The 27,797-nt window shown below is 38.5% G+C and overlaps 4 non-coding genes across 4 annotated transcripts; all 4 read left to right on the top strand.

Annotated features, from left to right (window-relative positions):
- Window positions 1–484: 484 nt before the first annotated feature.
- On the top strand, window positions 485–558 carry trnan-guu. The gene has a single exon. It is a non-coding gene; the product is annotated as a tRNA-Asn (tRNA).
- A 3,712-nt stretch (window positions 559–4,270) lies between these two features.
- On the top strand, window positions 4,271–4,344 carry trnan-guu. The gene has a single exon. It is a non-coding gene; the product is annotated as a tRNA-Asn (tRNA).
- A 284-nt stretch (window positions 4,345–4,628) lies between these two features.
- Window positions 4,629–4,702, top strand: trnat-agu. Its single transcript has one exon. It is a non-coding gene; the product is annotated as a tRNA-Thr (tRNA).
- Window positions 4,703–4,855: 153 nt separating this feature from the next.
- trnat-ugu lies at window positions 4,856–4,929 on the top strand. Its single transcript has one exon. It is a non-coding gene; the product is annotated as a tRNA-Thr (tRNA).
- Window positions 4,930–27,797: the final 22,868 nt, after the last annotated feature.

Raw genomic sequence — 27,797 nt, 5'->3', positions numbered from 1 at the left:
ATTTAAAGAAAATCAACAGTGGTCAATCCAATATTAAACCTTTTTTAATCCATTTTTTAAAATCATTTTTGATCATTTCTCCTGCTACTAGCTAATGTTACCTCCATATTTTTCCCAGAATACTTTGCCACTGACCTGGGCATTCAGTTCCATGCAGTTCTGTCTTTGTGAAACTATGCATGTCTGATTGGGCAAATCATGGTGGAGACGGTCTTAACACCTAAGAATGGAGAGAAAGAGACTCTGTGTCACGGCAGACAGGAAGTGCTTTGAATAATGGCACACATAGAGTGTAAAGAGTGCAAGACCTTTTTTGTAAATATGTGAATAATTTTCAGATTTTTTGTCACAGATTTTTTTTATTACTTTTTGGTCCTCATAAGATGGAAGAACATGTTTGTGCAAAAAATGTCTTTGCATCACACAAGGCAATCGTTTAGGGTATACAGCATGTATTTGGAGGCCATGGAGTGGTTTTGCACAAGTCTCTGTGGCGCAATCGGCCAGCGCGCTCGGCTGTTAACCGAGAGGTTGGTGGTTCGAGCCCACCCAGGGACGAGACCTGCATCTATGACCATCCAGCAAATATGATGTATGTATGGGATTTACTATGCATTGGCCCATAGAGCAGGGATGGCAGCTCATTGGTTGTTGTTTTTAATATGATAGTTTATACTCCCAATGTCTCCTAAAGGTCCATTTAACCCCCTTCCCTCCTCAAAATCTGCTCCACCTACAAAAGTGAAACTAAAGTGTCTGAAGAAAACGAAACTTAAGCTCAAAAATGATCAATTGGATTCGTAAATAAACGTCAGATTAGAACAAAAGAAACCACCTGTCAAGATGTGCCAAATTTGTAAAGACTGAAGTCCATGCAGCAGAAAGTCTGAGAGAGAGGCAGTGGGTGACTGAGCTTTGTAAAGTATCATACTATAGGCTAATTAGACTGTGAGACCACTTTATAGAGAAAGCTAATTAAGTTTGAGGTTAAATCCGAAGCTCTGCTGTGATCTGTAGAATGTAAGACAGTTAAACCCTCTCACTTTACTATGAAACTACTGCATTATAAGTAAAAGTCCTAAATTCAAACTTTATCCCAGTTACATACAGGTAGACCTGAGCCAGAGTATTCATATTTTCAGTTGTAGAATAAAATGTTACCTTTGATTAATTATATTAGAGTTACATCAATATATTAACCTATTTAGCATATCGTCATTTCTGATATCTTAGATTTTGTTCATAGTTTCTGCACTTCGACTTGATATGATGTATACACACCTCTGGCCATAAAATCTGTGAAAACACACCATTAGATGTATTTATGACACTTACTTGTAGCACTGATGATAAATGGTTTTCAGATTTAAAAAGGTGAAAATGGTAAGTTTATAGGTTCAAAATCTGAGATAAAAGTTCAAGCTTATTAGCTCAAAAGGCATTTAAAGTTAAAATCATAATTTTAAAAAGCCAATATATAAGATAGACAGTTTAAATCATAAGTTTTAAGGACCAAAACATGAGATAAAAATTTGAAATAATGAATTTTTAAAGGTCAAAATATGAGATAATTCTAAAAATCATTGGTTAAAAATGTCAAAGCCTGAGGAAAATAAATGAATTTTGAGTTTCACAGGTCAAAATATTTCTTAAGATTTAAAATTGAGGATACAAAATATGAGATACAAGTCAAAGGAGCTTAAATGGTCAAAACGTGAGAAAAAAAATAAAATGGTGGGTTAAAAGGTCAAAATATAACTCAAAATTTTTAAATTGAGGTTTAAAAAAGGTAAAAAAAAAGAAAAAGAAAAGGTAAAAAGACAAAAATGTGAATGGAAAAGGTCAAAATATGAAATAGAAAGTCAAAACCATAACTGTGAGACACAAAATCAAGAATATGAAAACAGAAATTTATTTTCCCACATTCCTGACTTTTTATCTAATGGTTTTCACTTTTTCCTATTTTTTGAAGAAACAAGGATATTTCAAATCATCAGGGTTAGGTTTACATTATTAAACTGTAGGAAATCTGCAGATCAGTGGGCCAGTTATGATAAAAATATGATATGATCTGGCGGGCCAGGTACAACTTTACCATGGGCCAGATTTGGCCCCCGGGCCTTGAGTTTGACACCCCTGCTCTATGTGGATGAACAGTGCTGCTTCAAACATCTATTTGTAGACAAAAAAAGCCTGCTGCCAATGTCAGTGGTTATGGAGGAGACCTGGTCTGGGCCTCAGTAGATAGGAAAACTTTGAAAATTAAATGAACATCTTCACATGCCAAGGGCATTGTAGCTGCAGGACAAAGAACTGTTAACATGGTACGCTTTTATCAGCCCTTTCACTGGGAGTTTTATGTTTTTAAGTAAATTAAGATGTATAATAGAATGTAGCATGTCTGAATGGGACTATTTTTGAAAAAATAGAGGGGGGAAATCTCAGTTTTCCAGAATATTTTCCTTTGTGTACCCTAGGCATAAATATCCCATATTAAGAAAAGTACCAAAATTTAGATCGACCTCACTGCAGAAGTGCAGATTTTCCTGGTGTGGATCGTCTCTTTAGGCATTTAAGAACAAAAATATCAATGAAGAAAAACGCTGCTTATGCAGCATCACTTTTAAAAGTTATCTATGTTTTATTAATTCATTTATCATACTTACCACCTTTTTAACTTTATGTAACTGCTGGATACAGCAGCCTGTAGTTCAGGCTGAAGTAGCCTGGAGCTGTGACGCCCTGCTGCTGCAGATTCAAAACACCGAACATTGATGTTGACAGGTGATGGCATCCCTAACTCTGGACTCACAAAAGTCAACTTAAGGAGATAGTGAGCATGCATATTTTCAAACTTTTCACCGTTTTTAATATGGAGCACACAACACATGAGTTATAAGGTATAAGAACTAAGCCAAAGTGTTGGCTCATCACTTCAGAATAGCTGGGGAGTTCATGGACATTTAGAGCTGTCAGAGCTGCACACTCATTAAGGTCACAAGAGGGCTGCTGTCATCTCATGTGACCTTTAAGGACACATGGCAGGCATGGAAGCAGTCATAGTCACATTAAGTTATGGGTGAATTGGTGTGAAAGTACCAAAAAAATTCAAGTCAGTCGCTTTAAGTGCTGCAGGCCTTTAGGAGATTAATGCTCATGTTTGACAGAAGATCCCATCCTTGCTATGCTTTTATACTATCCGCCTCATCATCACCTGTCATCTGTCTTCCTTTCTTGCAGTCTCACACTAGATGAAAGAGTCGTCTGTATGCTCCAGCCTGAACAAGATATTCAAATGCCATTCAGCATCAGGGACAGCGCCCAGTCCCACCCTCCCATCTGGTGTGAGCGCAAGGCGATCAATACTGGATCAATGCTCTGTGGATAATTTGACAAGTGCTTTCGACTCTATGCGCCCCAACCTGTGCTTTGTATCTTGATTACTGATCGAGTGGAGGCCCTGAGGACCTGACCCGCAGTGGAATGATTGGATGGCGACGTGGACTAAGGACTCAAGCACTTGTAAGCCTAGCAATTGCCCTATTAACTCCTCATCTCTCACTCCCTGTGATTTCAGCATCTCCACTTGTCAAGTTCTTCCTGACAATAAATTACCGCTGCATAATAAATGAAGATCTTTCAGTAATTGGGCACCAACAGGGCAATTTGGAGGCATGGGGATGAAAGTGTTGTGATTCTGTACTTTCTGACCTCAAAATAGAGTATGTACTTGATAGATAAATGCGTTCCAAACAGAATATATACACTCACCGACCAATTATTAGGTACAGTTTAGTAGAACTGGGTTTGACTGTATTTTGCTTTAATTCTTAATGGCACAGATTCAACATGGTTCTGCAAGCATTCTTTATAAATAGTTAAGTCATAAACGCTGACCTTAATTGAGTCAAGTGAGGTCTCCAGGTCTTTAGATGTTCCTGGTTCCTTTGTGACCTCCTTGATGAGTCATCCATGCACACATGGAGTATTTGTGAAAGGCTGACAGTTCCTTGGAAGGTTCACCACTCTTTTAGGTTTTCTCCATTTGTGGGCAATAGCTCTCACTGTGGTTAACTGGAGTCCCAAAGCCTAAATGATGTGTTGCTTTGTTTAAGATCTTTTAGTCTACCAAACGAACCATAACTAGTATCCAGAGTGAACCCTTAGGCAGGATCCTTAACCCATGTTGTCATATATGACAAGAAGAGACACAGGTTATTGGGCTCATGGTACACAGCATGTGATGAGAGGCCATGGACATTCTGCATGTGTCTCTGTGGCGCAATCGGCCAGCGCGCTCGGCTGTTAACCGAGAGGTTGGTGGTTCGAGCCCACCCAGGGACGAGATCTGCATATTACTACAATCTTGAGGACCATCCAGATGCAGGGAGCAGCTTTTCTATAACTCATCCACTTCTGTGTGTTGGGATTGAGCTTGGTGTTCCACCTTGCTGAGATTTTAAAGATCTCTTTGGAGATTTGACACTGACCTGTTTCTAGAATTTTCCCTGCAGCTTTGCTTTCATTGTTGTGGATTTAACTGAACAGGGAAAGCAACAAGATGTTAACAAGCTGATTGGATTCTATGAGAGAGTAAAACGAAAATTCAAAAGAAGCAGTCTGGTGTTGGCGCTGTGGCTTAGTTGGTGAAAGCGCCTGTCTAGTAAACAGGAGATCCTGGGTTCGAATCCCAGCAGTGCCTACCTTACCTTTTGGTATGTGGCTGGCAATGTCCTGCATGCTGAAAGTAGTAAGGCTTCAAGCAACACAGAGGATTCCTACCAATCTTAGCTACTCTTCAAAGACCGGATGCCTAGATATGTGAAAGCATTGGCCCAAAAAGTTCCATCCCATGGGCACTGTGGCTTAGTTGGTGAAAGCACCTGTCTTGTAAACAGGAGATCCTGGGTTCAAATCCCAGCAGTGCCTTCAAACCATCACAAGTCCACTGTTTCTTGAAATCCCTTGATCCCTGGGAGAAATTCATTGAAAAAGATGCATTTTTCATGCATTGTGCCAGGAGATCAGGTTAAGGTACACACCATGTGGTGAGAGGCTATAGCTACACTGCATATGTTTCTGTGGTGCAATTGGCTAGCGTGCTCAGCTGTTAACCGAGAGGTTGGTGGTTCGAGCCCACTCAGGGATGAAATCTGCATATTACTGTGAACTTCAGGACCAACCAGTTGCAAGGAGCAGCTTTTCTTCAACTCATCCACTTCTGTTTGTTGTGCTTGGTCTTGGTGCTCCACCTCGCCAAACGTGAGTCTTTGGCAGCTGTTTCGGGTTTGCTATTTGCTCTTGGGCTGTCGTCCTTGTGTTGTGCCTCCAAAATCTGATCAGATACTTGCATTTTGATGCTCATTTGGGGATTTGACACTGACCTGTTTCTAGAATTTTCCCTGCAGCTTTGCTTTCATTGTTGTGGACTTAACTGAAGAGGGAAAGCAACAAGATGTTAACAAGCTGATTGGATTCTATGAGAGAAAAACGAAAACACAAAGAAAAACTGTCTTGCAATGGCGCTGTGGCTTAGTTGGTGAAAGCGCCTGTCTAAACAGGATCCTGGGTTCCAAATCCCAGCGTTGCCTACTTTACCTTTTGGCATGTGGCTGGCAATGTCCTGCATACTGAAAGTAGTATGGCTTCAAGTGATGCTTCAAGCAACACACAACAGAGAGACACAGAGGATGGCTACCAATCTCAGCTACTCTTGAAAGACCTGATGCCTAGATATGTGAACATTTAAAGGAGACCAATACCCCAAAAATAAGTAAATGTTAAAGTTAAGTAGCCCAGGTGTGCCACTGAGTCCAAAATTTGGGCTGATCTAGACCTCAATGTGACCTTTCTAATGGTCTAAATCTAAAATTCAGTCCCTAGGTCATCCAAAGACATGGTTTAGTCCATAAAAGTGAAGGGTTCAACAGCAAGATGACAAGCCATGTTGCTCTTTTTCTTCTCCTTCCCTTTTTGCATCTCAAGTTTTTTGGAGGCCCTGGCATTGCTAAATACAATCCAAATTTACAGGTCAAACAGTGATGCGCCGGCCAAGTATGTTTACTTTACTCAGAGAGCCACATTCCATTGGATGGACCATGTTTAGCTTCCCTCTATGGGCCCCTCAATAGGTCTTGGCCTGGTAAAGCGTTCCCGTTCTCCCCCCTCATGAGTGGCATTCTCACTCACCAATAGCTCTCAGTCTTTTCACATAATATGTCTAGAGTACTGGTTTTGCTGTTCAGATACTAAATACATAAATGTGTAGCTTCACTATATGTAGAAAGTTTCCAGGTTAATATAATAGACTCACTGGTTTGCAATCCATTAAAACCTTTAGATCAGACTCAGAGAATAAAACAAGGAGTCTATGTAGCCAAAATGTATTGGCTGAGGCACTTTCCAATAAATTATATTAAGCTTTCCAGTGATTCCAGAGTGCATAAAGCATCAAAGGTTCAATATTTTTTTCATTATGTGATATAAAGATCAAAGATTAACTCATAAGATGCTTGTTCCTATTCCAATCCCTATTCCAATAATGATAATCACCTCATCATAGAACTATGACCTTTACATATTCCCATAACAAGTAAACGTGCTCATGTTGCAATGTACCTAAAGTCCCTGAAGAGCAGCTAGGAATTGCTATACTTATTTTTCAGTATGACCTATACCTACCAGAGCGGACAGAGCTGCCCTGCATGCCAGGAATATCACCCTGCCTCTGGCAAAATGACCTGCCCACGGGCCATCTTTTCCATTATCTGTTTACTCATTCTTTGCGTGTCCTTACATCAGGGACTCCTGGCTGTTCCAAGGGCAAGGTTAAAACTTGGGAGGTGAAGCTTTTGCTGTTATTTCTGCAAAACAGCCTGAGAATATGAGAGAAGCGAAATAATCAAACACTTAGGAGGTATAGCATGTGACATTCTGAATATCAATAGAGCAAAAATCAAATACACTCAATGTAATGTCAAACTCCCTCTGGGTTTGTTGTTCTCAGCTCTTTGTTTACATGACTGTTAAAAAGCCTGTGCTTCATTCAGATCACCTGAAGTCCAAACTTTCACATCCTGTCACTCTACATGTTTCTGTTGTCTGATGTGTTCAATATTAGCCCAGTCTGAGGTGGGTCTGAAGATGATTTATTCCTTGCAGAATTCTTGCCTGTTTGGCAATATATGCACTTATTCCAAGCCATTTTAAAATCCAGTTAGATTTGAAAAGAACACATCTTTCAATCATTAGGGCAAAAATAAGAGTTTCACCTAAAAAGATCATTTAGAGCAGTGGTTCACAACCATGTTTCCTGGAAGCCCCCCTACTTGTATCTTAAAAAGTTTGGTCCCCTGAAAGACACAAAAAGTGAGACATTGTTGTCAAGAATCAACATGATTTCAACATTTCACTGATAAAACCCCAAGAAAATACAGTGCTTAACAAATTTATTAGACCACCACCAAAAGTAAGGTTTATGCCACAGCTGCCCTAAATTAACAGCATTGGTAATTACCAAAATCATTTTTTTATGTTTCTGCAATGGTTAATACACCAATATGTAGAAGCTCTTTAACCGAAAAGATATTTTTAATGCTAAAATATAATTATTATTGTTAACCATGAATTTTCAAATTTACTGGTTTAAAAAAAACCCTGAAAAAAATAGTAAAGCACATTATTATTTCTTGATTAATATGTCAAATTATAGTTATGTACTTGCATTTCTGAACAGAAAAATTAGTTTTAGTGTTTGAATGTTATGCTTGATTCATTTCTGACTTCTCAGAGAAGCCCAGTGAGCCGGCTCAAATTTGGCTATAAAAAGGTGAATTCAGTTTGAAATTCCTCATTCCTGTTCAAAATGATTAAACATGGAGAGCTCACTGAAATTGAAAGAGTCCGCATTAAAGCACTTAATGATGCTGGATGGTCTCTGAGACAATTATGACAGGTGGTCTAATAAATTTTTAAGCACTGTAGATCCACTCTTGTTTTCAGTTTTTAATGTTGACAATTGTATTAAGCAGTATTTTCCAAATGGGGATAACTGTCACAAAAGCAAAGAGAAATTTAGGAAAATTTGAAATGATGTATTTCATCCATTATCATGAGAAAAAATCAGTTGAATTTAGAATAATACCATAGTTATTGGGTGAGATTTGTGCTTGAATGTTATTATTATAAACAAAAACTTCTTCAAATAAACTTTTTTACATGTTGGTCTTGAGCTTGTATGGCACTTTGGGAGTTTTGCAGGAGAGAATTGGCCATCAGTATTAGGTAGTTCCATTTGCATTGACCTTACCAATTTACACGCCAAGTCTTGCCCAAGGACACATCAACATGTGCTTGCAGGAGCCGTGGATCAAACCAACAATCTTCCAATTAACTGTCTACCTACTAAGCTACAGTCGCCTGTCTGCAACACCATATGTTTAACCAACTCCTGGGATGGTGGGTATCCTGGGCCTTTGTTATTTCAGGTGTCATGGGCTGAAAAGTTTGGGAACCCCTGGTATAAGGTTTAAATAAGAGTGTTAATGCAATTTTAACTGTAACGGATGTAAATCCAGATTTGATAACCCCAGAGTAGACCAAGCCTTGCCTTTGACATTTTCTTCCCCACTCTTAGACTTTTTCACCTGTCAATTGCATTGGATATGTCTGACATCCATCTCGACTGATATGCTAACCCTAACCCATTTATCATTGTTACTCGTATTCCAACTTGTTTCTCTGACTTCCAACCGGAAGTGGCCAATGGATCTTCTCTCCAAGTCCTATTTACAACTCACTGACCTGTTTTCAGAACCTTTAGCTGTTTCTCAGTGCATTTTTAGAAATTGTAAACACAGCACTACCCTGCAGTTGCATGTAGTGTGCAGCAACAGTCTTTTAATACATGAAGTACTGCGTAATGCGTTGTTTTAAAGGCTCATCGGCTAGCAACTGGGCAATGTTGCTAAAAAAAAAAACAATGGCTAATGCAAGCGCAGCAACTATCATTTTCCCAACTCATCATGGTAGTGACAAATGGAACGCAAACGACAGGGAAATCCCAGTTCCGACATCCGTCTTCCGAGGTACAGCTTTAACAGCTTCAACTCTTCTGGGAAAGATTTCCACAAGGTTTAGGAGTGTGTTTATAGGAATTTTTGACCATTCTTCCAGAAGCGCATTTTTGAGGTCACACACTGATGTTGGATGAGAAGTGCCTGGCTCTCAGTCTCTGCTCTAATTCATCCCAAAGGTGTCCTATCGTGTTGAGGTCAGGACTCTGTGCAGGCCAGTCAAGTTCATCCACACCAAACTCTCTCATCCATGTCTTTATGGACCTTGCTTTGTGCACTGGTGCACAGTCATGTTGGAACAGGAAGGGGCCATCCCCAAACTGTTCCCACAAAGTTGGGAGCATGGAATTGTCTAGAATCTCTTGGTATGCTGAAGCATTCAGAGTTCCTTTCACTGGAACTAAGGGGCCAAGCCCAGCTCCTGATAAACAACCCCACACCATAAACCCCCCTCCACCAAACTTTACACTTGGCACAGTGCAGTCAGACAAGTACAGTTGTCCTGGCATCCGTCAAACCCAGACTTGTCCATCAGATTGCCAGATGGAGACGCGTGATTTATCACTCCAGAGAACGCGTCTCCACTGCTCTAGAGTCCAGTGGCGGCGTGCTTTACACCACTGCATCCAACGCTTTGCATTGCACTTGGTAATGTATGGCTTGGATGCAGCTGCTCGGCTATGGAAACCCATTTCATGAAGCTCTCTATGCACTGTTGTTGAGCTAATCTGAAGGCCACATGAAGTTTGGAGGTCTGTAGCGATTGACTCTGCAGAAAGTTGGTGACCTCTGCGCACTATGCGCCTCAGCACCGTCGTTTTACGTGGCCTACCACTTCATGGCTGAGTTGCTGTAGTTCCCAATCGCTTCCACTTTGTTATAACACCACTGACAGTTGACTGTGAAATATTTAGGAGTGAGGAAATTTCATGACTGGACTTGTTGCACAGGAGGCATCCTATCACAGTACCACGCTGGAATTCATTGATCTCCTGAGAGCGACCCATTCTTTCACAAATGTTTGTAGAAACAGTCTGCATGCCTTGGTGCTTGATTTTATACACCTGTGGCCATGGAAGTGATTGGAACACCTGATTTCAATTATTTGGATGGGTGAGTAAATACTTTTGGCAATATAGTGTAGTTGCTGCCATCACTGCTAACTAAAAGTGGAGCAAGTTGGTGAAACAAAATCAAGAAGACACTGTGTTCTTTTTGATCAGCAGTGGTTTTGGCTTTGGAGCTCTCCATTGCCGCTAGTTTTCCCAGTCACTTTCTAATTGTTGAATCAAGAACACTGACCTTAATTGAGACAAGTAAGGTCTGCAGGTCTTTAGATGTGGTTCTTGTTTCTTTTGTGACTTCCTGGATGAGTCATTGATGCGCTCTTGGATTCATTTTGGTAGGCCAGCCACTCCTGGGAAGAATTGCCACTGTTGCAAGTTCTCTCCATTTTTGGATAATGGCTCTCACTGTGACCCAATGCCTTAAAAAATGCCTTGTAACCCTTTCCAGACTGACAGATGTTGATGACTTTTTTCACCTGGTCTTGAATTTCTTTAACAAGATAATTTGCAGACAGGTCTGGCAGTAATCAGGGCCTCGTGTGGATAATGAAATTAAACTCAGCTTTCCAAAAAATGCTGTTAATCGCATTAATACTTGATGTTACCAGGATGTATCATCTTTCATAACCCTCTGCAGAAACATAACTTCATACCAACCTGTAAGGTTTGGGGGTTTGAAAGAAAAATGTGGGGACTTGAGCCGTGTAAGCCACCCCCTTTGCTCTGCCTGTGTTAAATCATTTGAATAACTTCATGCTTGTTGCTGTTCCAGCTATGAGGCAAGATCAGATTACATTTTTTTTATGCAGCCAGTTATTGCTTTCATGCTGTGGCTCTCTCTCCAATAATCATCAGAGAGTATCTGCAAATTAGACTTCATCTACTGATCCCAAAGCTGCTGAAACTTGAGTAAATGGCTTGCCTTGTCACACATCATTATGAAGATGATATCTCTGAAACTTTACCTCTTTATTCACCTTGCTTTAAATCTTCTGCTCACTAATGTCTTATCATATTTGGTCTACCATATTTCACACTCCCGGTCCTGTTACCTCTACAGGAAGTTTAATCTTGATGCTCTTCAGGTTTTCTACTATTATTAAAGACATTTTCTCTTATCAGACTCATTTTTGCGTCTTTCTGCCCATTTTCGTATTCAATCTTAGTGTTTTTCTTCTTACGACTTGAGGTCCATTTTCTCTCCATAATTTAATCTCTCACTGTAATTCTGCCTCTGTATGCCCTATCTGATGTGCTTGCTCTCTTCATTTAAAGCCTTTTCTTCCTCATCCTCTCTCTCCCGTACCTTCACACAGTCGATCACAACCCCAAACCCCCTCCTCGGTGTAATCAGGCTGTTGAGTTTGCAGTGTGACTGTGTCTCAGTGTAATCATGTCTGATTAAATAATCAAACAGCTCTCTGTTTAATGCCTCCCATTTGTATTCATATTCAGAGTGTAGTCATATGTTCTATCAGACAAGGGGAGGGTATATAACAAGGGGTCCATGTCAGGGGTGTGGAGGTGGGCGGGGCACTTATCAAAATCAGCTACTGATGAAAGCATGGCTTTTTAATCTCTGTAAGAGGCAGTCTGACACCGTTTGATCATCAGCTGATAACATTCATAAATAACACCCACATCAGGAGTGCTATTCAACACTTTGACCTCACCACTGATGATTCTAAATGCAGTTAGAGACATACGGAGACATAGGAGAGAAAATACAATGCTGTTGAGCTCTAACAGGTGTGAAAACCTAGTCTGAAAACTGGTTTGGGATGGCACAGCTGAGGAGAAATCAGGAAAAATGACTGAGAACATCTGCATTTGGTAAATTTAATCTAAATGCCACCTCAGGAGTCATTCTCAACTTAGAGTGCTTTCAAGTGTGGAGGACAACCAAAGGGCACATTATGGGAGGTGAGGGTGACGAAGGCAGTGCCAAGATCTGGTATTATGGTTGAAACAAGGCCACCCATAAGGGGGGGGGTAAGGGGGAGGGCTTTCTGGAGCTCAGCCAAACTGGGGGCCAATGGAGGTCAGCGAAATCACAGTCTATAAGTTAATCTGTGATAAGTAGGGTTTTTTATTAACCTGAATAATAATAACTCTTATCAAAGCAACAAAAACTGAATTTTATTTATTTATACTTTAGTACAATATATCCTCTTCAAAATGTAAACCCCTTCTATCAAAACAGAATCATCTCTTTATTAGTAATGTTAATGATGTGGATGGATGTACTGTACTATTAGGCAAGTAATGTCAGACTTTATAGCCAGGCCATGATGTGCACAAATGTCGGGATGCCAGAAAGAAACACAGAGACTCTAACACAGTTTTAGGAAATATAGTGAATAACTGAATGATTGTAAGAAGAGACAAAAATATCAAAAATTGGCATTAATGTGCAAAGTAGGCTTAAGTAATAAAAATTGAAAAAGTGGCGAAAAATTGTGAGACGCAGCAAAGAAATTGGTTAAATGCAGCAAAAACTGGCAAAAGTGAACATAAACTGGCAAAAAGCAGCTAACATAGGCAAAAAGTTGTTTTAAAAAAGTGACTGAAATGGTGAAGAAGGGCAAATGTAGGATAAAAGTGGCATAAAAAGTTTATTAAAAAGTGGGAGAAAATTGCCAAAATTTGTCAAAAATGGTCAAAAAGCAGCAAAAAAAGTGGCAAGAAATACACAAAAATGGAAAAGACAGACAAAAATGGAACAAGGATGTTAAAGTATGCAAAAAGTTGCAAAAAAGTAGCAGAAATAGGAAAAAGGTGGGGTAAAAAAAACAAGGTAAAAAAAACCCTACAAATACAGACAAGAAGTGGTTAAAAAGTAGCAAGAATTGATCAAAAAAGGTCAAAAATGGTCAAAAAAAGTAAGAAAAAAGTAGGGGAAAAAATGTCAAAAAACAGCAAAACAAGCAAAAAATGGGAAAAGGAGGCTAAAGTAGGCAAAAAGTTGCAAAAAGATGTCACAGACATGTGCCAATTGGCAAAAGAATAAAAGGGCAAAAAACAAATGGGCAAAAAAATACAATCATAGCCAAAAATAGGGAATGGGTAAAAAGGAAAAATTGGATAAAGGGGGCAAAAAAATGGGCAAAAACAGCAAAAATTGGTTAAAAATGGCAAATAGATTTGGCAACAATGGGTAGAAAAAGAGGTGACAGTGGTTAAAAAGTAACATAAATAAATAATTCCAACATCAGAACCCAATAAAAGCCTGACATGCTTTTCAGCTCTCACATGAAGAAACAGACTACAGATTATTTCTCTGTAATTATCAGCATCAATGTTTCAATAAATCTTAATTTGCAATTATTTTTTAACTTCTGGCCATTTTTATCTCCGTAAATGCCTGTTTCTTTGCTTTCTTTATTGTTTCACATTTAAAAAAAAACAGTCAACACTTTTAGGTCTTCTGCTTGAAAATTAGACATTTTAACTATCTGACATTGATGGAAACTGGAAAACTGATCTGTGGTCAGACGTAATTAAAATTTCTAATTTCATCTGGAAACCATGGACGCCCTGTCCTGCAAACTAAAGAAGAGCGGGACCATCCGGCTCATTATCAGCGCACAGTTTAAAAGCCTGCATCTCTGATGATATGGGGTTGCATTAGACAGATCAGATCAGACAAGACTGGGACAACATTCCCCTCTGAAAGCTCCAGGAGCTGGTCTCCTTACTTTGACTTACAGACTGTTGCTGAAAAAAGAGAGGAAGTTTATGATGAACTTTGACTATTCAGTGACACCTTAAGTTTCCTTTAGCTCCTTTGAGCAAGCACAAGCTCTGTAGTTGCAAAGAGAACAGCACTTAAAAGAAAAACTTTCACTCTACAGTGAAAAAAGTAAGTGGCATATAGAGGAAGAAGCTGATAACTGTTGCTGAAAAGAGATAAGGTCCCGTCTCAGTCTCATTTAGTCTTGCATGCTGTCCTTTTATATATGCAGCTACCTTTAACCACAGGAGATTAGGACTTCTAAGAGAAATGCCTGAGGTTGCATCACTTTTTCATCTTTTTCTCTACAGGGCCACATGTGCTGCTTGAAGTTTCTTTGATGTGCTCTAATCAGGGTACTAGAAGGTGAAACTTAAGGTCACACAAAGGAATTTGTGATTTAAACTCCATCAGGTTAAAAAGCAGCTTTCAAATGCTCTCTGTTCTGATACCCCGCCATGCTCGGGTTTATTGTGCTGCTCTAGAATTATCCATCTTTAACTGAAGTAAAGAAGTACTGTCTATTTTCAGACAGGTCAGTCATCTCTTAAAGATTTTTCTCCAGTGCTCAGCCATGCCAAGAATGCTAAAACGACTGACAGACCTGAGTGATGAAAACAGCTTAACAAGCACATGTCTAATTCACAGAGCAAAACACAGCTGTCACTTTCATTGTTATTTCGCCTTCTGATATTTTGAGGAATCCAAACAACTCGAGAGGCAAATCTATAAATAATGTGGAAAAAATGCAAGGCTCTTTATTGATCCTAGCTAAATTTGTTTGATGAAGCTTTCAGTTTATGCCAGCAGTATTTGTTTGCCTGTTTCTGCCAGCATCAAAACAACAACCCTTATCATCATGTCACACACGCTCTGTCATTACTCATTCACATAACTGACAGCTTGCCATTTTGTTTCCATAACAATGGGAAGGGCAAAAACGAACATCTTTATGGTGGCAGGGATGCTGCGCTGTGCCCCGTATGTGGCCTTTTAGTCAGCAGTTATGGTGACACACAGATTTTTGTTCCCAAACCCCATAAAGTGATTGCAAGTAGACAAGGCCGCCCATAAGGGGGGACAAATGGGGGCCCATGAGGAGGTCAGCAAAATCATGGTCCATCGTAAAGTTGTGTTTATTATATTGTATATTTAACTGGAATAGTTATACTTCTCAAAGCAACAAAAGATGAATTTTATTCATTTTTGGAGTTGTATAATCAAAATGAAAACCCCTTTACAGAACCAGCTTTTTTGGTGTTGTTAACTATGTGGATGGGCAACTATCAGGATAGTAATGTCAGACTAAACCAGAATGTTCACAAACATCAGGATACCAGAAAATATAGCAGAAGAAATTAAAATAACTTTAAGGGGGAAGATAATAACTGCAGAAAAAAGTGGTGAAAAATGGTAAGTGGCAAAAACAAGCAGAAATTAGTGGTGGAACATTGTTAAAGAGTTGCAAAAATTGGCTAAAAGTGGCAAAAAATAGGTTGAAACAGGCAAAAAAAGGGATATAGCAGAAAATTTGGGTATGACAGAAAAAAGTGGCAAAAACAGGTGGTACAATGGTGAAAAGCAAAAAAAAAAAAAAAAGTGGGTAAAAATGGCCTAAAATTGGCAGACATGAGTGGTAAAAAGGGGTGAACGAGTGACAAAAATGGGTTAAAAGTGGTGAAAAACAGCTTAGAGTGGCAAGGAATTGGCTTAGAGTAGAATAAAAGGCAGTAAAATTGGTGAAAAGCAGTTAAAGAGTTACTAAAATGGAGTGTTAGTGGCACATAAAGTAAAGAGTGGCAAAATGGGCATAAATAAGTGGTGAAACTTGGTTAAAGAGTGGCAAAAATTGATTAAATGCAGCATGAATAGATTTATAGAGGCAAAAAATTGGCAAAAATAGGTGGTATGATGGTGAAAAGCAGTTTCAAAAATGAGTTCACAGTGGACACGTTTTTAAAGAATCTGCCAAAAATGGCATAAGTAAGTGGTGAATTGTGTTGAAGAGTGGCAAAAATCAAATAAAGGAGGCAAAACAATGGATGAATTAGCAAACTTAGGATAAGAAAGGAAAAAAAATGCAAAATTTGGCAGTGAAAAAAGTGAAAAGTAATATTAAAAAAGTAGCAAAAGTGGGTTGTAATTGGTAAAAATTAGCTTAAAGTTGTGAGGAATTGCTAAAAATGGAATAAAGGGCAGTGACATTGGTGAAAAGCAGTTAAAAAAAAACAAAAATGGGTTATTAGGGGCAAAAAATTAAAAGCTGAAAAACTGAAGCGGTGAAACTTGGTCAAGAGGCAAAAAAGGATAGAGCAGCAAAAATGTGTTAAGAAAGGAAAAAGTGGCAAAAATTGGTGGTACAATGGTGAAAAGCAAAAAAAAAAAAAAAAGTGGGTAAAAATGGCCTAAAATTGGCAGACATGAGTGGTAAAAAGGGGTGAACGAGTGACAAAAATGGGTTAAAAGTGGTGAAAAACAGCTTAGAGTGGCAAGGAATTGGCTTAGAGTAGAATAAAAGGCAGTAAAATTGGTGAAAAGCAGTTAAAGAGTTACTAAAATGGAGTGTTAGTGGCACATAAAGTAAAGAGTGGCAAAATGGGCATAAATAAGTGGTGAAACTTGGTTAAAGAGTGGCAAAAATTGATTAAATGCAGCATGAATAGATTTATAGAGGCAAAAAATTGGCAAAAATAGGTGGTATGATGGTGAAAAGCAGTTTCAAAAATGAGTTCACAGTGGACACGTTTTTAAAGAATCTGCCAAAAATGGCATAAGTAAGTGGTGAATTGTGTTGAAGAGTGGCAAAAATCAAATAAAGGAGGCAAAACAATGGATGAATTAGCAAACTTAGGATAAGAAAGGAAAAAAAATGCAAAATTTGGCAGTGAAAAAAGTGAAAAGTAATATTAAAAAAGTAGCAAAAGTGGGTTGTAATTGGTAAAAATTAGCTTAAAGTTGTGAGGAATTGCTAAAAATGGAATAAAGGGCAGTGACATTGGTGAAAAGCAGTTAAAAAAAAAACAAAAATGGGTTATTAGGGGCAAAAAGTTAAAAGCTGAAAAACTGAAGTGGTGAAACTTGGTCAAGAGGCAAAAAAGGATAGAGCAGCAAAAATGTGTTAAGAAAGGAAAAAGTGGCAAAAATTGGTGGTACAATGGTGAAAAGCAGCTTTCAAAGTGAATTAAAATGTGTCATAATCTGCCAAACATGGCACAAATAGGTGGCTTAAAGTAAAAATGAGTAGCTGAAGTACTCAAAATGTTGTATCAGTGTTGAATCAACTGGGTGCATAATAGAGACATGCTAACTGGTGTTCAGGATGTGTCAGGAGCAGAGTTTATTAAACAGAATCTGAAGCAGATCAAGGTTGTCCTCTTTGTCTGAATCTTCCGGGTGGAGACAGAGCTGTGGCATGATCTTGAAACAGGGAGTGGAGCTGCAAGAGCTTGGGTACAGAGATCTGAACACAGAATTAGAATGATGCAGGAGGAAATTTTCAAAAACATCCTAAGAGCCTGAGTAGCTGTATAACACGCTGGCTAAACAGACGATCTGGTGATGAGTGGGGGTCTGAGCCGGTGGAGCAGTGTCTGAATGGAGATGAGCAGCAGGTGTGGAGGCTTGATTGGCAGCAGGTGATCTCAGCTCAGCTCCTGATTATCACACAAACACTCTAATGGAGAAAAAGAAGGGGGAAGGGAGGTTTGGATCATCACACAAAAGGGTTAAAAGTAGCACAAATTGGCTAAAAGTAGGGGAAATGGGTTTAATGTGAAAACAAATATGGCAGAATAGGTGGAAATGTCATGAAAAAAAGGTTAAGGAAACTTAGGGTCCCTTGGGCGTTACTTACCTGAATCTTTCATTCTGTGGTGTGACTTAAGGTTCTATACTGGGCCTCATTTTTTTGCTGACAACATTCAGACGCATATTTCCTTTAAGCCAAATGACAAAGATAAAGTTATGTAATGCACTGCTCAACTGTCTGACTGAATAAGAATCATTTAGATTACTACTGATAAAACGAGGGTCCTCTGCTTACAGCCTACAACTGATACAAACATGCTGCTGGTAGACTATTTACCAAGTTTAGCAGATCAAATTACAAATCACCCATCTTACATTTTCTACATTGGCTTCTAGTGCAATTCAGATAAAATTCATGGCCCTTTTTTTGTTTATAAAGCCCTTCATAATCAGGTAATATATCTCCAACCTGCTCCACCCCTACATCCCAGTCCTCAGGTCCTCAGATCAGGGTCTACTCAATGTCTGACTAAAACCAAAGGCGACTGTGCCTCTCTAAGGCTTTACAGCTCCAGTGAACCACAGTGAGAGCTGTTATCCACAAATGGAGAAAACTTGGAAGTGTGGTGAAACTTCCCAGGAGTGGCCGGCCTACCAAAATTACTGTAAGAGCACATTGAAGAGATATCTAGGAGGTCACAAGAGAATCCACGACCACATCGTAAGACCAGCAGGCCTCACTTGACTCAGTGAAGGTTGTTGTTCATGATTCAGTGATAAGAAAGAGACTGGGCAAAAATGGCATTAATGGCCAAAACCACTTCTGACTGAAAAGAACACAAAAGCAAGCCAGCAAGTCCCCCTCTGGATGGCTTCATAAGCAAAATAAAGGTTTTGGAGTGGCTAAGTCAAAGTCCGGACTTAAATCTGATTGGGATGCTACATGTCTATGGGGGCATTTGGCTTAAAGTTACCAGCTAACAAGGTCTCACATTGTACTGTAAAACTGGAACCTTTAAGGAGGCATACGCCAGAGACATGGTGTGCAGAAGACTCTGCTGGTGTTTCATCATTCAAGCCGCTTCGGCAGAGCAGATGTTTTTGTTGATCACTGATGTTAATATGATATCGATTTAACCTTGAAGTGAGTTTCTCTAGTGTTGTCATGTCTGTTTACATCCCACATATTTGTTTGCTGTAAACAGCCTGAGCTCGCTGTTGATCCCTCAGTAGGTCTACTTCAGTCCCAGCAATGTGTTTAGTCAAGTAGCTGAAAAATAACGCTCATGAATCAGCTGGTTGTGTACATGTAGGCATAGTTGAACATTATCTATACCTCCAGCCTTAGAAGATTTCTCAGGAGGTCAGTGCTCAAAAACGATCCTTTCTAACAGCACATGTAATTCATCTCTGAATATAAAAACTATCCCCTATAGCAGCTTTAAGCTCTGGGGATACATGACGGAGATGACAGAAATACACAATTCCAAGCCAAAGCGGTACCGTATGTTTGCTGAAACACATTGAAAATTCACAAAAGAAGCAGAATCAAACCTAGTCACAGCTTTCTGCAAGGATGAGAAAATCTTCTTTCAAACCTCTGAAGCTTTCTTTAAGAAAAACAGTAAAGCAACCGTACATACAACCAAACAGTTTAAGACTCAAACTAGAAAGAAAGAAGGAAAAAAAACACACATTTTTATGTGTTTATTTATTATTGATTCAAATGCAATTTAAATGATTATCTCAGGCCATAAAGCAAGTCTAGAATTCATAATAAACAGAGGTTATGACCTCTATTTATGTACTCAGTAAAAATACATGATTGGTAAATACATTAAAGACTAAGTACAGACAATTAAAAATGTAAAAAACATATATTTCTCGATTTTGATCCCTCAAAGACATTTATGTAAGTGTATTCAAGAGATGGCACACCCCTCCTGTCGTTGAGTTAAAGTACTGCTGCGCTAGCTTAAAACTACTGTTTTTTTTATAATGTTGACACATATTTGACATATTTTCCTTAAAAACTCAGAGACTGGGCCCTCCCAGCTGTGTTTTATTGATGATATTAATGCATGTGTGTTGGATCATCAGCAATGGTACCAGTTTCCTGGCTTACATTTACTACATTTTGGAGCTGGAAGGTCTGTCAAGCTGTTATCGGCTTCTGATGTTAAAATAAGTTATTCATGCCCTTTATAACCCTTTAACCCCACTGTTACCACCTACTTTACACATTTTGCCAATTTCTGCCTCTTTTAACCATTTCTTTTTTTGCCACTTTCTGCCATTTCTACTTTTTTTGTGCTACTTTTTTTTACCCATTTCTCTACTTTGCCTTTTTAACTCAAAGTGGCCACTATTAAACAATTTCTTCCACCTTTTGCCCATTTTTTTCACTTTTTGCAAATTTTTGCTTTTGTAATCCATTTTTGCCCATTATTTACACCTTTCACCAATTATAGCCACTTTTTAACAGTTTTTCACCATTTTTTCATCCATTCTAGCCAAACTTGGATTTTGGGCATTTCGGACACATTTCTACACAGTTATATCCTGATGTTTGTATTTAGGCCTGATGTTTGCCATTGAGTAGCAATGATGCATTCAGGCAATCTGGCAAAATCTTTGTAGTATGATCAACCTTTCCATCTACTCTGCCTGTGATAATAAGATAACATTAAGCTGCTTTATTCATTTTATGATTGGTTAAAAACAATATTTGTCTACATTTAAAGATATAAAATTATATTTGATGGCAGAAGCAGAGGCATAGAATAAGATATTAAGAGTTTCCCCTTTAGCATTAATGTGAGATACATTTTTCTTTTAGTTCCAGTTAAACGTTGTAATGAGAAGTTACATTTAAGCCTCTGCTTGTACTGCTTCTCTATCTTATTATGTATAATATATATACAGGATATATATTGCATGAAAAGTTCACATATTGGCCAGTACAAGGGCAAACATAAAAGGTACTGAGAGTTATTTTGCTTGATGAAATGACATTTTATGTCTGCTAGTTTGAAGACTTCTTTATATTTCTAATGCCAAGTGAATTATTGACAGTCGTTTTTTATCCGTGTCATTCAGGAGACATAAAGTTCTTGATGTCTGTTTCTCTACTTTAAACAGTCTGCATGGCGTTAAATCAAAAGTTTCTCTCCCTCTGCCTTCATCTGTCTTTCTGTCATCCTCTTCATCTATCAGAGCCCTCTCCCCATCTTTCTGTCTGGCACTTCTCTGTCCGTCTCTTCCTGTCGTCTCCTCGCCGCTGTCCGTCTGTCCGTATGACACAGTCTGTCAACTGGTCAGTGTCTTAATGGCGGCCCCGTCACATCAGTCTCGGTTTAAGTTATCTGGCCCCTCTCCGTCTGTCAAGTGGATGTTGTCATCAGCAACTGCGTTCTGGGAATCTTCACCATTTGTTTGACCTGTCTTTGAATAGTTCACGCTGTTACACTTTCTCCTGAGGACAGCCGTGACATCTGATGGTGACGGGACTGAAAACTGTTGTTTTAGTAAAGGGTGGCTCTGGAATAGAGGAGGGGATAAAAACAGTCAGGTCTTATTACAGTGAAACATAGATTTAAGTGAGCGCTGGTTTCTGCCACATGAAAATGAAACTATATATTCAGTGAAATGAAGTTTTGTGTGAGGTTATCTTGCCTGTCTTTCATGATACAGAGAACCAATGGCTAAGCCATAATGGGTAAAAATGTCATGATGTTAAAAAATAAATTAGAAAAATTTCAACAATGTTGTGGGGGAATGTTCAAATATCTGCAAGACTGAAAAAAATGGATTAAAAGTGGCAGAAAAGGGCTGGAAAAAAGGTGAAAAGAGGCAAAGATGGGCAGGAACATTTATGAAACATGATCCAGTGTAAACAAACAAACAAACAAACAAAAAGTAAAACAAACAGTAAAATTGGGTTAAAAAAGGTTGAAATGGGTGTAGAGGGGCAGATTTGGGCAAAGAACGTGGATAAAAAGATCAAAAAGAGGATAAAATGTCTTAAATGTGGTAAAAAATGGTTTAAGGTGGCAAAAAAATGGTTAAAAGACATGAAAAAGGCAAATATGTGCATGAAAGGTGTTCAAAGGGGATTAAAGAGAGGCAAAAATGAACTGAAATGGCAGAATGTGCAGAAAAAAGTGGTGTGTGGGGAGAAACGGGAGAAAATTGAAAAAAAAAAAAACTTTAAAATTTGGCAGAAAAGGGTTGAAAAAGGCAAAAGTGGCAGAATTGGAGTCAAAAGAGTAGTAAGTATGGGCAGAAGAACTGGTATAACTGGTGAAAAAGCATCAAGCATGGGTTAAAAGATTCAGAATGTGCCAAAAAGTCATAAATCAAGTTGAAAAAATTATGACTGGATGAAAATGTAAAAAAAAAAAAAAAAAAAATGGTTAAAGGAAACGTGGTGAATAGTAATTATAAAAGGTAGGTCAAACAAGGATGAAAAGGGCAGATAAAGCAGTAAAGATGGGTCAAAAAAGAGTCAAAAGAGGCAAACAATAGATTAAAGTAACAGATTTGGGCAGAAAAGTGGTGACAATAGATTAAAATAGGTATAAATGGTTTAAATGTGGCAAAAACTGGTTTCAATTGGCCAAAAGAGGAACAATGGGCAAAAAGAGGCAAAAATTGATTAAAAGTTGCAGGTATGGGTAGAAAAAAAGGAGGAGAACAAGGCAGTAGTTAAGAGCAAGGTTTAGTGCTGCAAACTGATGAACAATGGTGACCGGCTTTTAGCTTAGGTGTAGTCATAGCATTAGTTGTGTTTTTTTCTTTTTTTTACTATGCCTTTATTTCACAGAGCTATAAAAAAATCTCACTGTAAGTGTGTCTTTTAAGTGCCCTACAGATACACACTTGGCCCAAAAAGGGTAATGGCACCAGGAGTTAAAATTGCAAGTCTAAGCCCCCCCTTCAAATTTGCATCACAGATAATGGCGGTAACAGTGACACATGGTATTGCAAATTTGCAATCAAAATAAGCAATTATAATGGGATTAAAAGGGCAAGTTTTGCCCCCAAGGGATATATACATGAGTACTGCTGGTTAACACAATACCACAAAGGTCAATGTAATGATTTGGTTTAAAAAAAATGAGCAAAACTACGCATCTTTGTGCAGTTTAATGCCAATTGCATCAACAGAACATAAACTGGGTCAAGAATTCCAAAAAATAATGCAAAGAATATGTCCAGGTATATCTCAGGATTAACTTCCACCTTTTTTCACTTCTTTCTTCCCCTCTCTCCTGAAAGCTCTGAATTTTCTCTCTCCATTCTGATCATGATCACTTGTGTAACCTTCTTTAACACCTTTTGCCACTTTGTTGGTGACAAATATAAGTGATTATGACCACAAATAGCTCCATGCACATGCAGAATCGACCCATTAAATCATAGAAAGGCATGCTAACTGCTGTGCATTCCAACCTGGCTCTCCAAGCTTCATTTCATGATTGCCATCACTTTCCTCTCATCAATATCACATAGGCCACGACACAATAACCTAAATGAAGGACTCTGCAAGCTTTATTAGGCCCTGAGAGGGAAATTGGTGTTATCAGCATTAGCGGAAATAACCCCAAGCTCTCCATTTAACATGTTACATTAAAATGGAACATGTGAAAGAGGGTTTTGACTGTGACCTTGGCCACTCTGAGAAATGATGCTGCCCCTGTACATGCAGTTGATATGAGAACAACCATGGCCACAACTCCTCTCTTAAGATCACTTATTTATACATTTACTCATTAATTGGTTGAAATTATTACACTTGGGCTTTGCAAATTAATGACCACACCATACAAGGTACTGGAAGGAAATTTATGTTTAAGAATTTAAAGTTGAAAAACGGTTTTAGAAATATATGCTTACACTTATCATTCATTATCTGAATTTCTACTTGTACTCATGTAAATCTGCACTTTTTTTTGACATCATGATGTGCGGGCGTGTCTCAACAGAATATCTTTCGCTTTGAAATTTATCGGTGCATATTTAAAATTGATTTTCCCAGTTCTTTATTTTTTAACTTGATGATTTTCTGTTCATTTAAAGTCAGTCTACCGTGGGCTCAGTTCAACAGCTGCAACCACCCCCTGCCATGCTCTCAAATATCCTATTGCAATGCAAATATTTGATCTAAACTAGACTTTAAAGGTAAAAATGTGTGTAAAAAATGAGACAGCATTTGATTTTGTCAGTCATGATTTTTTGCACATCCTGTAAGCACTGCTACATGGAATCTACGTAACATCTGTATGTTGCATTTCAAAGCATGAGCATGATTTGACACATCTGGAGCTCGAACTGGGATGATTATGGCTGATTTTGTATCTTTTCAATACAAGGCAGTAAAGTTATTCAGAACTGAATGTTTGTGCAGATCACTGGATCGTAGTGATTTGGTGTTCAGACCCATCATTGTGTTTCGTATGAGAGACTAGGTTGGTCTGCCTTATACAATTGCAGGATGGAACATTGGTATAACTTAAGGGCTATTTTTCATGCATTACCTCTAATCTTCATTTGTTTCTGACACCACCAGCTGTCAGCAGCTCTAATCTTCGTTCCCATGGATTCATCATGTATGAGATTCCTCTCTCTCGCTCTCTTTGGTCAAAGAGCTTTTAATGTTTTTGCTCTGTCGTCTTGGTCTGAGTTTCAGGGTCATTTTAAACTTGAGTGTTGTATTAGTTTAGGAGATTTCAAAGCTAGAATCCACCAGTGTGTGCTGATTTCTTGATTGTTATAACCATTTTTTGTATGTGTGAAACTTATCATGCTGTATAAGAGATCTTTATATCACAATGGGAATATTCCTGTTTAGATAAAGATTAATTTAAAAAATATATGGTTGACACAATGACACAATAATAATGGACCTTACTGGGATTAATGCATGAATGCTGACACATTTAATATTAATGAAAATCTTTAGAATCAGAATATCAAATTAAAAAATATCGGATGTATCAAATGTGATACAAAAAAACAAAACAAAACATTCAACCAATCTGCTCTCGTTGTTCTTTATAATTACTCCAGACAGGGGCGTAGCCAGGGATTTTGGGACCCCGGTAAGAATATCACACAGGGCCTCCCCTTAACCGGCTAGGCAAGCAACAAATGTTGCTTCATTTTTTCAAATGCTTGTGCATTTTAATGTATTTTTGAACCATAATTTCCCCATTTATAAGCAATATTTTTACTATGGTTGAATTAAATTTTACATGCATTATTTCATAGCGCTGGACGACACCATTTTGACATTTTTAAAGAGAGGAGCAGGGGACCCCCAGTAGTTTAGTTTACTCTATCTGGTACAAATTTTAGTCTGTTGACCAATCCATGTAATCAGTTTTGATTCAATAATGACACTAATTACTAAAAAGAAAGATACACACTTTTCATTGCAGGTTTATCAAGGGCCCCTCCATACTGTGGGCTGGGGTAATCAGTGCCCCCCCCTCCCCCGAAAATACTGAAAATAAATAAAAAATTAAAAATATCTGACAATTTGTAGCATGGTTAGATGGACAACAGGGGTTCTCAACCTTTTCAGCCTGGGACCCCTACTGTATCTGCAGATGGTTGAACTCAGCCATGCACATTTGAGGGTAGTCAAGTGCAGAAAAGAGGATAAATGGGAGAGCTTTCAGGGGCCCAGCCAAACTGGGGGCCCATGGAGGTCAGGACAATCATGGTCCATTGTAAATTTAAGCTGTGATATACATTTTTCATTCTAACCTGAATAACAAGCACTCTTATCAAAGCAACAAATATCTCTTTTTTTAATTTGTGCCATACAAGCCTTTTCTAAAAAACAGAATGAAAATGGGTTAAAATGGCAAAACTAGAAGAATAGGTGGGAATTGGAAAAAAAGTGGCAAGAATGGGTTAAAGTGGCAGAAAGTGGCATTTAAAGAAGTAAAAGGGGAATAACGGGCAAAAAATGTTTTCAAAGTAGCAAAATTGTTGGAAAATGTGATAAAATGGGATTTGAAAGTTGGAAAAAGTGGTCTGAACTGAGTTAGCTGAGACAGACAAATAGGCAGAAATTGGCAGGAATGTGTTAAACTGACATCAACGGGCATAACAAATGTTGTTAAAATGTTAATAGTGGAAATAATTGGTCAACAGAGGCATCACAAGGAAGTAAGTGGAAAGAATTGGTTTAGAAATGGCAAAAATTGAAAGTGGAAAAAACAGGCAAAAGACATGATGAAATTTGATTAAACAGGCAATATATGTTAAAAATGGTGGGAAAAGGTGATGAAAACGAGTTAAAATATGGTTAAACTGGTGTAAAGTGGCAAAATTGTAAAAGAAGCAAAATGGGCATAGATAGTGCAAAAAATGGACGAAAATTGGAAAAAAAATTTTTGGAAAAATTGGGTCGGTTAGCAGTTATAAAGTGGCACAAATAAATACTTTAAATATTAGAACCCAAAAATAGTTTGACATACTTTTCAGCTCCAAAATGAGGGAACTGTTAGCCAGGATGCTAGCAAAAAAAAAAGGAATATATATATATATATATATATATATATATATAAAGCAGAAGTTGACATAAATATAAATTACATGTAAAGCACAGATAGTCATAAGTAAGGATACTAAATTATTGCCTCATAGTACTACTACAGTGTCTCATTAAAACACTGTGAAAATGATTGAGTCCTAAATAAAAGGAGAAATGACACACTAGGTCATGACTTTGACCCTTTTTGGACAGTCTTGTGTCTGATTAAAAACTAAACGTCAAGTCAATAATCAATCAGTTTACTTTCTGCACATGTGTAAGTGGTTAAATTAAAATAATTCAGCTCAGTTTGATGGAAGAAAAACCCCAAAGTAAATTCAACATCATCTCGTTTTTAATCAATGGCTCTGTGATTGGTAGCACACTTTGATTACCCATCCCACTGGTGTTGATTGAAAAAACATGAGACCAGAGCACATTTTGATCTTTAACACCCTCGGTCCAACGGGGAGAGAATTATTTGGCAGCTGCGAGTGTGGGGAGGGCATGTTTTATGCATTGTCTCCTGACATGTTGGAATGATTATTTATCGAAACAATTTGTAGGGAACATGGGAAGTGGCCACAACAGCCTGAGACAACAAATCTATAGGGGCAAAGAATTTATCCTCTCACTCAGAAATCCATTCATCAAGCTGTCTCTGGAGAAGTAAACAACAAAGCTGCACTCCTCCAGAGCAGTCCTTGCTGGGGTCTACTGGGTGGTTGCAGCTGACAGTGGGGGCAAACCATTAGGTCCCTGCATGCTACCCTGTCACAGGGAAAGTGACAGCACCCCATGGGTTTCCTCGTGCCAGTATGACATCTGGGAGGCAGCTGGAGTGAGTCGGAGCACCTTCATCTGGTTTATTTGTTCAGAATACGAGTGCTGGCTGTCTTTAAACACCTGCTGGACAGCTAAAGAGGAATCCTGGCCACACATGTGCAGATGTGAGTGCTTTCTCACCAGGCTATTACCTTTGCAACACCACAAATTGTTAGCAGGATGGATGGGGGACTGGAGTGTTGGGCTGGAGAGAAAATAACCAGATAAACAAGAGAAGGGTCAAAAAGATACTAGATTTAATAGCTATGGATGCTTTTATTCAGTTTAATATCTACCATATGTGTTACAAAGCCTGGATCTTTTCACTATTCTCCCCTCACTATGTGGTTGAGGAAAAATCTCCAGTTTTTTTCTTTATTTGTCTGTATTCAACAGTTATGAGGTGATCTCAGAACACCTGCTCTTAACTACATGGACACATGGATGGCACCACATTTTCCTTGCGTTGGCTTGATGCATCAGCTGCATTGGTGGACTCAGAAAGAGGTTTGAGGAGAAGATTGCCCCCTTGGAGTTAACTTTTGGATGCTTCTATAAAAAGATGAAACGCCCTCCATGGGCTGTAGAAGAAAACACATGATAAAGTGCACTAAAGGGGGCCCTGCTAGTGGCCAGTAGGTGGTAAAGTGCCCTCTGGTTATTCAGTATTCATGGCTACCATTACATCATGCAGACACACTTTTTGTTTTTTTTAAAGCCCAAGTATATTAACCAGGATTGATTTATAAAACCAATAAAGGGGTAAAACATCCACAGGGGTAAATACTTTTTTGACACTGTAC

The sequence above is a fragment of the Cheilinus undulatus genome, linkage group 17, assembly GCF_018320785.1.
Source record: "Cheilinus undulatus linkage group 17, ASM1832078v1, whole genome shotgun sequence".
NCBI lineage: Eukaryota > Metazoa > Chordata > Actinopteri > Labriformes > Labridae > Cheilinus > Cheilinus undulatus.
Note: the sequence above shows the minus strand (reverse complement) of the source record. Positions and strands in the feature narration are given on the sequence as shown.